Below are 12239 nucleotides of genomic sequence, written 5' to 3'. Positions count from 1 at the left end.
ATGGAAAAAGGAAACATGGCCTCCATCCTCTCACGTTGCAGTCTGAAGCACTGGCCCTATTTTCTGCTCCCAGCTGAGCTTGATGGAAAGCTCCTCTGAATATGTGAAATAGTTGTGGTGCACCCCTGGTTCGCCAGAATTTGTATATTTTGAGAGAAAAAAAAAAAAAAAAACAGTCTGTCTCAGGGAAGATGAAGAAGACGAAAAGGCTTCATTTACTGCCTGTCGGTTTCCTGTGGGAAATCCTACAGCACATTATTGACATGCCTGTGTATGATCTTTGAAATGATGTTGCTACAAAAATATGAATGAAGGGGCTACAGTGAACGAAAGATAATATTAGATATTTTGGGGATTTGGCGGTCTACCACTAAGAAAATATGAAGGTTTTTGACTGAAACTACGCAATTCCACATCATTTTGGACTAGTTTAATAATTATTTTCACAGCCTTTATCTGAACATTCAATTCTTCTGGAAATGTTTGCCCTGTAAAATCATACTAAATTCAGAGAACTTTTAACTATACGTTCCCTTATTATTTTACAAAAAAGGTCATCAACATTGGACCGATAAGTTACAGAATCCTCGTTTGAACCCGTTTTGGGCTTCGGCTGGTCCAGATATTCTCCACAATGTTTTGCAGTCTGTCCCCCATCGCATAGTGTTTCCCTCCTGTTAAACTGATAGCAACGTCTTAGGAGGTTATGGTTAGGAATAAGGGTCGGTTCAGATTTGGGTAGGGGGAAACTCACATTGACGAGGAAACGGTATTCGAAACATTTGAGAGGTGGAACCGGTCATTATTCGGCATAAACAATGAATTGCTCATCAAAATAGTCAGATATATTTTGGGTATGTTGACAAAGTGATTCATTTTTCAGCTCTGTAATGGACACTTTCATACTTTGTGTGTCTGCACTGATAATAAAAATTCACCATTGAAATCCTTTGTAGTGTAATTCTGTCTGTGACAGACAAAAGGTTCAGCCTCCACGTTCCAGCATTCCAGTTAATATTACCACATCCAGTGTGTGTGTGTGTGTGTGTGTGTGTGTGTGTGTGTGTGTGTGTGTGTGTGTGTGTGTGTGTGTGTGTGTTTCTCCTTTTGTCTGGCTTTTAAAAATCCATGACAGATCGCTTTGTGCAATAATTTCAGAGAAGTTCCTGCAGACAAATGTGTGATAGCTTGCAGCCCCTCCCTGACCTTGGGAAGTAACGCAGACTATGACTGTTTGACTTTAAATGGAAGCTCTGGCAGCAGAACAATATCCCCAAGAAACACTCCACCTAATTACACAGTAGGCTGAGGGGTAAGATTACTGTTTGGTCACAGGCTCAGACGGGCCAGACAGTCTATCTCTTCTGTGTGATTGAGTGAAAAACATACGGAGGAAAAATAAAACAGAAGCGTTGCATTCAAACTCAGTCCAAGGTCACATTCTACCAAAATGAAGGTCTGCTTTTCTTTGGACTTATTTCCTCTTTGAGGGGAACTATAAAACGATTTACATATCAAATACACACACTTATTTGTAACTTCAGTAGAGAGAATCCCGCACATTTGCGACCGCCTATTATTTCAGTCTCTCAAACGTTTCAACTGCACCTCAGCAACGCTCTCCCTGCCAGACAATTTTTGAAAAATGAGACAGTAAGAAGAACCACAAAAACAACCAGCAGAGAAAACCCTCTAAGTAAATAAACCCTGAAAAAACCTCTGGAGTGACAGTGGCTTCTGCAAACAAATTGCTGACGAGGCAAAAGTTTCTTTTCTTTTTTTTTTCCACAGAAGACATTACAAAATCATATTTAAAAAATCAGTCCCTGTTTCTCATTTCCCTAAAACAGAGAGGGATCTTTAGAAGTCGTTGGTGATGAATGATCACTAATCCTCCCTGAGGGCTGGGATACAAACTGCTCTGATAAGACAAGAGGGAGACACAGCCGTTCATTCTGTCTGCCTCCAAACTCACAGCTGCTGAAGCTTTGCTACCCGGGAGGGAAAATAAGCACAACTGGAAATGGAATTATCAAAACGCCAATCTGAGGGACTAAATAGGTCGTTATATTAATTTAAGAGGCACATAAAAACATTAAAAGTCAGATGTAGCTGATAGATTATGAGGATTTGAGTTATATATGTTGTGAGATTAGAGGAAAACCAATGATTCATTTTTATAATCTAGATAGTGTTGTCAGATTTAGAGGCCTGGAAGCACACGGCAACAACGTGCTGCTGATCCAGTGTTACAGAAGCAGCCAGGAGCTCAGTGCAACACAAGAGACGAGGCTGGAGAAGTGAAACAATCGCTACGAGAACAGGGAACTTTCTGTGCCCGTTTCATGACCAACACTTACAATGCTCTTGTCAATATATCCTTTAATAGACAGGAACCTCATAATGTCATCTGAGGAAGGGGCAGACTAATATTAATATGCACAAATGGGAAAATAGGCTCCTTGTTATCACCAGAAAAAGGACGTGGGTTTGTCATTTTGGTAAATGCAATTATTAGCTTTTTTCCCCATCGTGGGTTAAACGAAATTATTGACACTGTTCTCATGCCTGTGTGCTATGAAGCTAGTGCCAGAGTGTGCTTAGTTTAGCTTAGCATTAAGACTGGGTGCAGGAGGAACGAGTAAGCCGGGCTAACTCCAAAGTTGGGAAATATGCAGACGAGCATCTCTTACGGCTTTGCCCCCGTTTCCAGCTTTGATGCTAAGCTAAGCTAAGCTGGCTAAATCTCTACACACATGAGGGTCTTGGGGATCATCTAACTCTCAGAAACAAAGAGTGTATTTCTCTAAACGTCAAACGGTTTCTTTAAACCTTCAAAGTGAGCTTTAAAAGTTAAAAAAAGACCACAGTAAATGTCTGAGGCAAAAGAATGTGGTGAAACAGAATATTGTTCTCCACCACTCATATTCAATACATCTTATGGCTACACTTCGACTCAACTCTGTTTTCTACATGTTACCCAATTTTAAAGAGGGCTGTTAAAACACCATTACTACCCTGTCTTTGTGTGTGTCTGTCAAAGTAAAACAGCTAAAAAATGTGGCCTATTAAAACGTGCAGGCCAAGACAAGCTCCCTCTTGTACGCTGAGCCGAGCTGTTCGACATCAGAAACAGACAGAGAGTCGATTTCTGCTCTGTAAGAGACGTTCGGGGCTAAAAGCCTTCGAAGACAAACAACTCCTTGTTTTATGAGTTTTCCGTGTGTGTGGCAGTAAAAGAAGAATAATGCCACCCTCAAAATAAGCAGCCTGCAGAGCTCGCTAAAACTAAAAGAGCGTGAAGCGGGATCAGATTGGGTCACGATTACAGGCATCAGCAGCTCTGACGGGTGGTTACATCGCATGGCTGACGGACAACAGTCATTACCAGCCGTGAAAACATTGTTTACTCAGTCACAGGACACCTCAACATCCAGTGACATCACTCACAGTAAGCAGGAGACAAACGCCGATGAAAAAGAATGACAGGGGGACATTGTGGAGACACAATGATAAACTCTGTGACCAGAAACTCTGACGCAACCAGCTGTTAAATGCTGAGTAAGCATTGCATATGCTGACACTCCATGTAGTGCTGAGGGGAAGTCTTAGTTTCTATAATCAAAAAAAAGTATAGATATAATGCAAGCTATGTCATAATGTGTACAGCGATTTAGGGTTCTTTTGTGTTGGATGGTCATCAAAAACCATAAGTTCCACCTCCTCTGCTAACTGGCCTCTGCTCCTCTGGTATCTTTGAACTTCAAGGGTTTTCAGCTATTTAATCTGGGATCATATGAACGGAAACTTTTTTCTTTAACAGAGCAGGTTGAAAATGGTTCCTCAAACGTTTTCAGAAAACACATTTTGGTGATCCACTTTCATAAGAAAAGGAAAAAACGAGCCGCCTTGTTGATCCGGTTTGAAAACCAGGAGCAGAGAGAGCGAAAGCGTTCGACTGATCGGGCATCCACTGCTGGTGTTTTTGGTTGGTCCTGCTCTTCACTGGATTTGGGAAACTTTACCCAAAGCCAAACTCGCTTCTTCTGAGTAGGAAATTCACGTAAGCTCCAGCCTTTGCCTTTGCTACATCCTGACACAGAAGCTTAAATGTGCCTTTAATCAAAGCATAAATAAATATGTGATTGGAAACTAAAACAATGAAAAGTTCCATAAAGGTGATTTTTCAGTAATAAACAAAGCACATAAGAATATTGCGTATAAAAGCTTTAAGTAAAACAATAGATGAGTGATGATACTTTCTCTTACATAGGACTGTCTAGCACTGCTTCCAGGCCTCAGCATGCCAGTGTTTACTAAAAGCTGAATTTGGAAGCTCCGCTTTATTTGTTTTCTCCTCAGCATCCTGCTTCAACACACTGAGGATGGACCAGCATGCTTCGGACATCGAGCGAGCAGCTGTGATGTGAAACAATTACGGTCAGCTGTTGATCTTTAAGGATCTAAATCTTTGGGGACCTGCAGAGACTCTTAATGCTGGAGAGCCACCCAAGAAGCTGAGCTGGCCAGAAGACTTCAGAATAAGCCCTGAAAACAGCTGTTCAGCCCACAAAATGAAACCAAAGCACCTTCAACGCTTTGCACTTGATTGCGTATAGGCAGATTTGTGTGCAGGTACATATATACATGCCTACGTCTGACCTATTATGGGTCGTTTGTGTGGCTCCACTGTCAAACTGGGGATAGCCGTGCATGTGAACAGCACGTGAATATTTGAGCCACAACTCCAGTGTAGAGAAAAAACACCTGCAAGGTTCTAAGGAGCTCCATTAGTCTTCAGGGTGTGGTTTAGTATCTGCAGTGTTTCACCAGAGCCTCAGGTTCTTTGTGTTCAAAGCTCAAGTTCAGTCAAGTCCTCAAAGTGGAGAGGAGAGGGAGGAATCATCCGGTGTTTGTTTTTCCTCTGGCCATGAGGAGCGAGTGGCAGCTGCTGCTCAGGTAGCTTTGTTCAGTCAGTCACTGCACGGTTCTCAGAAAATACACCTAGAGGCTGATTTTACATTGACGTTGGAACCATTATTGACACAGAATTGTATATTAAATACTTGCACATAAAGCAAGAGGTGAAAATATTTGTAATTAACAATACATCTTTTCACCAAATGGTTCCCAGTTATTGATGACATGAATGCTGAAAAAATCTTGGATTAAAATGTCATCTACACTTAATGCTATAGTCATTATTTGCTATAGTCAACGAAAACGTTGGGACTACGTTGCGCAACAAGAGGAAGTTAGTTTTAGGCAACAAAAGCACTGTTAGGTTTTAGGAAAACCGTCACAAACGCGCAACTTTGTAACAACACTTTGTAACAACACTTTGTAACAACACTTTGTAACAACACTTTGGGACACACGGTCTTGTAATAGAATGTTTTTCACTTAAAAGATCCAATCATCAAAGCACTATAGGTCATGCAAGAGAGCCAATAAAGAGAAATGGAATGATCAAAGTTGTCATGATGACGTTTAAGGTGTGTTCAATGATTCACAACGTCAACTCATGCATTGAAAACACTCCACCTTAACAGTTACCGGCAGCCTTTGAGCAGCACAGTGAATTAAGTCACACTAACTGCTTTGTTCGCTCAGCAAAAACAAAGTAAATAAAATCCTTCCAGATATAAATTTGGTGTTTTCAAACAAATGATATAAGCGTTTATTTGAATATAGAGACGGGGAAGTGAGATCCGATCAGACGAGGTTAACCTGAGACGCATCCTAATGCCAGATGTGAACTGGATGTGAATGTAATTTACATATTGAGAAAATATTGAATTGATTACTGATGTATTTTGGACTATAGAAGTATAGAAGATACAGTTCAACTCATGAATGTGGAGAGAGAAAGTGAAAAGCTACAGGTAGTAACTGACAACCTCAAACTGGGATCGATTGTTTCTACCTCACTCTCCCGCTGGTTTCCCGCTACTGTTAGGGCGGGAGAAATTACAATTGTATGGTCCTTTTAAGCAAAAGAGAGTTTAGTGACTTCACAGCCATCTTAGGAGAACTCCACCTAGCCTCACACTGAGAAGAGGTCCATCCAAAAACACTGAGCTGGGCCTTTAAGTATGAGAATGAGAAGTAAAGGAACTCTGCCAGTGAATGCTCCAGTAAAGTAAAAGCAGAATTACTTTTTTTTCTCCCCATACTGTGTATTGTTTCTCGGCAGTAATGAGTCTGGTGTTGCCGGTGATCTTTTGACTGCCTGGGTGGCTGCCAGCCAAACGTTAACAAAGACCAGACTCACTAATTGCTGCATGTTTAAGTAAGTACACGTAAAACACTAATGTGAACCGCAGACACCCAACCGAACGCACTTCACAGGAGAGAGACCCGAGCCCCTTTACTGAAAACAGCAGCGCGGATAGAAAGCAAGTAAATGATTTATGTCCAATGCATCATGTTCCCAAATTACAATTCACAACTAATGTCATATTACGAACGCCATTTAATAGACAAGCTACAAAGAAATCAGAGCTGCCACAGAAGAAAAAATGAATCATTGGAAGACAAATCACTCTACTTTTATCCAAAGTTCAGAAGACAACGGCATCTCAGAGAGCAGAACAATGACGACAGAACAAGATTCCCAAACAGGAATAATAGAACATCTGGAATGTCAGTTTTGTTAACTGAAGGTAGAATCTTCTCCCATCATTTATTCTCTTTGCAACATATTGCAAAGCTCACCCATATTTCTGCAGCTCAGTGGTGGCATCGGGCTTTACAACAACAAAACATAGTTGTAATGAAGAACTGATGTTTTTCCCGGAATGGGAACGGTTGAAAGTTTGCTTTACCTAACAACAGTATTTGTGTTATCGGGATGCTTTGCTTGTTGTAACGACACACAGATGAGAATATATTTTATTGATGGGAGTTTTTGTGCTGAAGCTGCACATATTTTCTCAACGGTAAAAGTGACTTTCAGGTGTATAAGCTGTTTCAACACGTCTTTGCTGCAGCGAAAACACTTTGAACCTCTCTGTTTCACCTGCGCTGCACCTTCCTGTCAGTCTGGACTGTTTTAAATCTAAAGCTAAGAAAAAGTCTTGTCTCTTGTTTTGAACAGGCGCGTCCTGAAGAGAACCGTTTCCCTCAATGAACTGCAGCTCCAGTAACGCTCTGCACGGACATGAATAAACACACATGTTCCCATTTACCCTATAAGGAGACGCCGGCGTGCGTGCATACACATGGTGTACATGCATTACACACACACACACACACACACTAACAGGACACCAGCTTTGGGACAGCAGTTTTATTTATGAGGTAAAAGAGGCGTTTGTGGAAGTCTGGAAATAAAGTCGCTCTATTTCTGGCAACTGGAGACTGCTGAGCGCTGAGATCATTATTTAGAACCAGCTGGAGAGTCTGCAGAGGAGATGTGGGTCAGGGAGGCAGCAGGACTAGGAAGTCAGGACTCACTGAAGCCTTGTTAGAAACAAGCAGGAGATAGGAGCCCGAACAACACAGGACTCTTAAGGCCGACAGTGAGATCAGTACTTATAGAGTAAAAAAGACAACTGATGAAGATATATCGGCTGATAGTGTTCAACAAACACTTTTTGCCGATGACCTCTTTCATTTTGGTAGTGGAAAGAAAGCCTATGACCTGAGGAAGTTTATTCTGCAGTTAAACAATAAACACGTACACTGAATGAGTAATGGAAAATATAAATATATTCTTTAAGAAGTAAGAAAGTTTCTCAGCCAATAGGAACATTTATTCCTTTATCGGTTTATCTGTAAAATTTCAAAAAGCGTCAATAAAACTGTTTATTTTGAACATTTGAAATCATTAAAAGAATTTAAAAGTAAAAAATAAATATTTAAAACAAATTTTAATAAACAATAAAGGTCTAAATTAGTCCTGTAAATCTTTATGTCCTGCATCACTTATATACTGATACTGATGCATCTGTAAATAGCCAGTGATAGCAGATAATATCAGTCTGTAAATATATATTCAGGCTCTGAAAGCTCAGCTAGTGACTCATCCTTCCATGAGTAAGGGAAACATAATAAACACAAACAGATATCAGTGAGTAATTCAGCACATTGACCCACAAACACAACACTCACAACATCACAGGGGTTTGAACCAAATCCTTCAGGACTACGTTAGTCAAACCAGGACAGTGTCCATGCAGCACACATCCGTCTGCATATCTTTCACCTTGAAGATCCTCCTCAGAGAGCCAGATACAGACATAAACACAAAGACAGATGGCCGTGTGGATACTGAGGATAAGATTACCGGGACATTCAGATACAGCACGTCCTCCTCCCGGCTTCCTGCAGCTACCTCCTCTACATCCACCTAGCTCTTTTAATGTTCTGTAAATGCATGTTATTACAACGATACTAAGGCTTAAATATACGTTGTTGTAGAGATGATTTAGGCCCGTTTCTCCTTGATTGACTAATCTCTCAAGACTCAGTGGTTCAGGACGCCAACACGTCTTTCAAACACTGATTTTAAACACTTAGCAGATCAATAAAAACAGGAACAATACAGTGTGAATTTTACATAAATCTACAGACACACAAACGGCTCGGTGGCTTCTTCATCATAATGAAGACTCATCTGATAATTAGCCTGAAATTGAGTTTAACTGCTCACAGCCGAGCATCACAAAATCAAGTTTCAGTAAGATGTTATTATGTCACATTTCACTGGAAAGAGAATTAAAGAAAGCGATAAGCAATAAAGTCTGTCTGTTTTTTATTTTCCATCAGACAAGCATCTGCTGAGTAGAGCTCCCAGTTCACCAGAATAAAACTCTAAATAAAAAGCAGCCTGGGGAGCAGTGTGTTCTGGTGGTTTTTGGACGGTTGGGCCTCCCTTGTGTCACCACAGTGCATACACGCCCAGTTAATGTGTGTACAGTACACACAGAATTACAGACAGACCCAGCAGCCGGTCTGCCCAGCAGGTGTGAGCCACAGCTGGGTGTGGAGAGCTGCTGATGTCCTCACGTTCAACTCTGACTGGATATCCAACAGATCTCAAGTGGACAAGGACTTTGATATCACGATTTCTCGATTATTAATTATCTAAAATATTTATGGTCATCATCAATTATATATATATGTGTTTTACCTTAACTTGGGTTTCGCAAAGATGATGGAACATAATCAAAAAGTTTGACCCCTTTGCGGTCCCATTTTTTCAACGGCATTCTTTCCATCTTCGACAACAACTTTCTGGTCATTTAATAGGAATCCAAAATGCTCCGACATTGCTGATTTAAAGCCTTCTTCTTCTTCTCAATGTTTCAGGTCACTGGTACGACTCTCACAAACACCAAACAAACCAGCGCACACACACGGATATGTGACTGGTGCCTCACAAAACAGGCAACGTGTATGGTACACCATAGATCTTAACAGTTACAGAGCTTGCATACCAGCAGATCAATCAAACTGAAAAAAGTCCATCCACGTGACCACGTGATAAAGACCACGTGATAAAGACCACGTGATAAAGATGAGGTTTTGATTTTTTTCTCTTTAGTCAAACTAGATTCTTTCAATTAGAAAACCAATTATGTGTTGCTAGTTTCCATCTTATCTCTCCCCAAAAGATGACATTTAAATTGAAGCAAAGACAAATATAGTACTACTGAGGAAGATGAAGGGAGGAGGAGGAGGAGGAGGAGGAGGAGGAGGAGGCTGAGAGATAACAGAGGAGCTCAAAGTGCTGACAGAATGACAACATCAGAGAAACAGCATTTCACTGAAAAACATAAACGATGAACTGAAGAGATGAAGATGAGAAATAGCAACATGACCACCCACTTCAATTACAGTTGTGACTTATTGGCAAAACATTTAACTGCCAGAAAACAGAGAAACACAAGATTGGATCAGAAATATGACAATGTATTGATTATTTTAGTTAAGAGGTTTGTATTAAAAAAGGCAAGAAAACCATAAGAAATGTCACAACTGTTACCAGACCTGATCTTGTGATGTGACTGGCTCACTCTCTAACGAGCATTTCAGATTCTCAGGCCGATGGCTACACCTCAGCCAGCTCCATGGGAAAACTGCTCTCAAGACATTCAGGGAGACGAATAGCAATTCTAAAAAAAACATGGATACCGTGCCAGCTGATTTCCTCTTTAATAAAACCTGCTCCTCCTTTAGGCAGTTCATCAGCCTGAAGAATCCAGATTTTCCCAGACACCAGACCACATCTCAGCCGAGTGTGTCCAATCCAGCTGAAGCACAACACTATTTACAAGATATTGTTGCTTGCTCAGGGGCTCGGAATAAACCTTACGAGTACACGACCTGTGGTTTCTTATTAGAACCGTCACAGAATAGTTTTTACAGCATGTGTTACGCAAGAGGCACCCCGCGATAATTAACTGAGAAATTGGGAGGAAAAGTGTGGAGGAGGCGTCCCGTTTGGTATCATTAGGGAACTCATTATGGCTCCACGCTGGGTGAGCGCGCTGAGAGAGGCAGAAGGTAGTGGACTGTTAACATTTAATGGCTGCTTATGGACGACCGGCACAAACAAACAGGCATTCTGCGTCTGTGTGCGTTCAGCGTGTCCCGGCCTCTCTGCTGACTAGACGAAAAAGACTTCAGTTTCTACCGGGTTGGAGATAAATAGAGGTCGGCATTGTGTTAGGGGGATCGCGCCAAAGCCGGCCCCCGACTGTCACAAAGCGCTCTCTGTGGTTTCACAGGAACAGGCTTGGGGATGAGCCAGTGGGTGCGCACCCCCCCCCCCTGTCCGTCCGTCCATTGTTGAATCCAGGAGGTCTCGAACCAGAACGCAGAGTCTTGGACCCGATGTTCTGGGAACACAACAGCCTCGGCCTGTTCGGTGAAGCCGGGGCAGATACACTGAGCCAAACCTGGCTTTTTCATGCCGGGGCCTCTTTTCTGGGCATCAGAGTAAAGCTGGGACGGCTCGGCGAGAGGTAGAGGACTTTAAGATGGCATCGGTGCATGAATCGCTGATTAACAGAGCATATTTGTGCCTCAGGACGGAGAAAATTAAAGGCTCAAAGCTTTTTACGTCTCTTTGCTTATCTCCATTCCAGCAAACAAGAGCAAAGTAGAAGTTCTTCCACCTCTCTCAGGTCCTCGGTATTTCCAGCATCACACCTAAATATTCCCTCTGAGGCGAAACAACAAACGAGCTGACCATCTGAACAACTACTATTACAGCTGCTACCCTGAGCTTCCTTTGGGGTTGAAGCCAGCAGCTCTGCAGGTGACTGTTTTAGCTCATTCTGGGTTTGGCTGCAGTGGAGTCAGGCGTCCAGCCAAACCACAGAGACACACCCAGAGCAGGTATGGGAAGGTGACTCAGCACCATGGATGTGTGTTATTATTATTAATTATAACCCACGACAAGCTGCAGATCCGAAGGGTTGACAGCGGTGTTTGATGTCAGCTTGTATTCTCATTAAGTTCAATACTCAGGGAGGTGCGGTCTCTCAACAGCTGGATTTCAAACCACCACCTCACTGCGAGCACAGCAGCCGGATTTAAAAACACACAACTCAGGACTACACAGCTTCAGTGGAAATGCAGACAACATGTGGGGGATATTTAGAGATGTTCGGATACCATTTCTTCCCTTTAAGATACCGATTCAGACACTTAAACTTGCGTATTGGCCGATACAGAGTACTGATCTAAAAACAAGAAAGTTCAACAGGTCAAAAGTCCCTCTCTAATAGCTATTTTACATTGCTGTGAAAACAACTGTGCTTATTCAAGTGTCTCGCAAAAAACGACACTTTACAAGACAACATCTGAACACATCATAATAAGGTTACCTTCGCCCAATACTCGTATTAACTGAGTGGAGCCTAAACCCAGCATTATGCAACTCAATCATGGATGTATTCAATTATCTGGATCTTTTCATCTCCCAGCCCTCGGTCCATCTTTTTTCTCATTCGAATAACCAGAAGAAGGAAAATAACTACTGCTATTGGTGCTTCCCCCCCCAACATTTATGACCTAATGATTTAAATAATGGCTATTCAAGTGTTCCTATTGGGAAGTTGATTAACCTCAAATAAAATTGTACACTTAGTTACGGACGTCTCTTTCCCAATTTAAGTCCAAGAGGCAAGTCAGACCATTTCTTAAATATACAGACTATGGATTAACCACAGGGGAGTACTTCTAGTTTGCACATGTGCAGTAGGTGATTACGCAGGATGTTCGGA

The 12239-nt window shown here is 41.8% G+C and overlaps 1 protein-coding gene across 1 annotated transcript in view; it reads right to left on the bottom strand.

Annotated features, from left to right (window-relative positions):
• itgb5 (integrin, beta 5) overlaps positions 1-12239 on the bottom strand; it is a 47713-nt gene that overhangs the window by 15466 nt on the left and 20008 nt on the right. The gene's annotated exons all lie outside the window — the stretch shown is intronic.

Source organism: Anoplopoma fimbria, chromosome 16 (genome assembly GCF_027596085.1).
Source record: "Anoplopoma fimbria isolate UVic2021 breed Golden Eagle Sablefish chromosome 16, Afim_UVic_2022, whole genome shotgun sequence".
Lineage (NCBI taxonomy): Eukaryota > Metazoa > Chordata > Actinopteri > Perciformes > Anoplopomatidae > Anoplopoma > Anoplopoma fimbria.
The sequence above is the reverse complement of the archived record's forward strand: the minus strand, read 5'-3'. Positions and strand labels throughout refer to the sequence as shown.